The sequence below is a fragment of the Octopus bimaculoides genome, chromosome 19 (assembly GCF_001194135.2).
Source record: "Octopus bimaculoides isolate UCB-OBI-ISO-001 chromosome 19, ASM119413v2, whole genome shotgun sequence".
Lineage (NCBI taxonomy): Eukaryota > Metazoa > Mollusca > Cephalopoda > Octopoda > Octopodidae > Octopus > Octopus bimaculoides.
Window position 1 is genome coordinate 2346843 of NC_068999.1, and position 2760 is coordinate 2349602.

The following is a 2760-nucleotide window of genomic DNA, read 5'->3' on the forward strand; positions in this document are numbered from 1 at the left end:
TTAAACAATGATGATGATGATGATGATATGATATATATATATATATATATATATATATATACATATGCATATATATACATACATGTATATTTATATATGCATATAGACTCTTTACTCATTTACTTGTTTCAGTCATTTGACTGTGGCCATGCTGGAGCACCGCCTTTAGTCGAAGAAATCAACCCCACCACTTATTCTTTGTAAGCATAGTACTTATTCTATCGGTCTCCTTTGCCGAACTGCTAAGTTACAGGGACGTAAACACATCAGCATCGGTTGTCAAGCGACATTGGTGGACAAACATACCTATATAAGTATATATACATATATACGATGGGCTTCTTCTAGTTTCCGTCTACCAAATCCACTCACAAGGTTTTGGTCAGCCCGAGGCTATAGTGGAAGATACTTGCCCGAGGTGCCACGCAGTGGGACTGAACCCAGAACCATGTGGTTGGTAAGCAAGCTACTTACCACACAGTCACTCCTTATATATATATATATGTATATACACACACATACATATACATCTATATATATGCATTTGCATGCTCATACATGTGTGCGTGCATACCGATGCATTTGTGTATGTGAGTGTGTGCATGCACATGTCCTTTCATATATGTGTGTGTGCGTGTAGGTGGGCGTACCCCGCAGTCGATTTGCTGTTCACCAAGCAGTACTTTCCAAGTAGCTGTTACCAGCCTCAAATCACAACACTACGTGACCATTACAGCCCATGTTCATGGTAATAAAAATCACGGCTCTCGTTACGGTGATAAAATCAACTTTTGTCATTGAAATTCAAACTAGCTGAAGAGTAGCATTGATTACTTTCAGTTAGAAACTCTTTTGTTAGCAGTGAGAATTTGACACCTTTTCTTCATTAAAAAAGGTAAGAAATTACTTCAGATTTTCCATAATTGTATTTTGCCCTCACAACTTGAATCATAACATTATCTCTCCAATCAAAACTGTGCAAAACTAAAAAATATAGAATCAGAACAGACATTTCTGCTAGTCTATGAGAAAAAAAATCCCTGTACACTGTTTCTTACAAAGTAAGAACTATCAATAGTTTGTATTTTTTATACCCTTTGGAATTCAGATTAATTCCTCTGTCAAATGTAATGCTTATTTATTCACATTGTTTAGAATTAATTATATATTATCTTGTAGCTTTGAGATTTCATGGGTGTGATGTGTATTTCTAGAATGATATTATAAGGTAGGTGTGAGAGACTGAATCTGCCTGGTTTAAAACATGAAACAGGCAGAATCTTTTGGATGGATATGGCCAGTTCAAATTCTAAAGGGTTAAAGTAATTTTATCGTATTTTGCTTGAATGAAAAAAAATTGAATTTTATTCAAATTAAAATGCAATGAAACAACAAAGAACAATCATCTCTTATGTTTTTGGTCAGAAATTCTAAAACCAGTGAAAACGAGATCTAAAAGACTTCTTCCATTTTAAATCAATCACAGTTAATTGAATCTGCAACATTACACCATCCTTTAACTCAGGGGTTCTCAACCATTTTTTTTATCTACGGACCCTTTTCATAACTATTTTACTCTGGTGGACCCCCATCATAGTCATTTGATGTTTAAAAACTAGTTTTATAGAAGCTTTTTTTTTTCAAATTTCTTATTCTACTTTTCACACATTAACTTTTGTAGATTGAACTATAAAAAATGTTGGAGAAAGAAATTTAGCCGTTTCTTCCAATAAATACATTTAAAGCAAAACATTTTCATGGACCTTTAATATACTACTGTGGGTCCCACATTTACTATTTTGCCTGCATGAACCCCCAGAAATCTGATATAGACTTCTAGGGGTCATAGGACCCTAGCTTTGAAAAAGTAACAGTTAAAATCGAACTGCACTCTTCAAAACTTGCACTAAGAATAAGGACAAAGGAAAATTACTAGCTGCTTTTATAGCAAGTTGATGCAGGTAGTTTATCCTGTTCCCCTCCGACTTTTAGTTCATGCAATTGAAAAAAACCACATTATTTATGGGATGACCCAATATACATAGATTCTTTTCTACTCTAGGCACAAGGCCCAAAATTTTTAGAGAGGGGCCAGTCGATCAGATCAACCCCAGTACGCAACTGGTACTTAATTTATTGACCCTGAAAGGATGAAAGGCAAAGTCCACCTCGGTGGAATTTGAACTCAGAATGTAAAGACTGACGAAATGCTGCAGAGCATTTTGCCCGGCGTGCTAACGACTCTGCCAGCTCCGCTGACCGTTGTCTTAGTAACTGCATTCCTTGTGATCATGATTATAACAGTCCATTCCCTAACTAATTGAGTCGTCTGTTTTTATAACGATCCAGAAGGATAGAGATATCATTGAGAACAATAGATTTAGTTGGTGGTCTTGTCTCTATTCTGGTTTTTGGTGGAGTAGAAGAGGTTAGAAAGGGTCAAGTGGTGAAGACATTATTTCGGCCTAGCTAAAGGCATCGGGAAAATGTAAAACTGCAGTCAGAGAAAAACCATCGTTCCACCGTGGGAAAAGTTCTGTTGCAGTGTTGATTTCAATTTGGCCACGGTGGATCGAATCCACTTCATATATATATATTACAAGAATTCTTTACCATCCAAAGTCATCATTCACTCAGTCATTTATATACAAAAAGAAAAAAATTAAATAATTTCAAAAACAAATTAACAACAATACCCTAAATGTTATCTTTTGCAAGAAATATAATGTACCCATTATTTTGTTTCTTCTTTTATTAGGT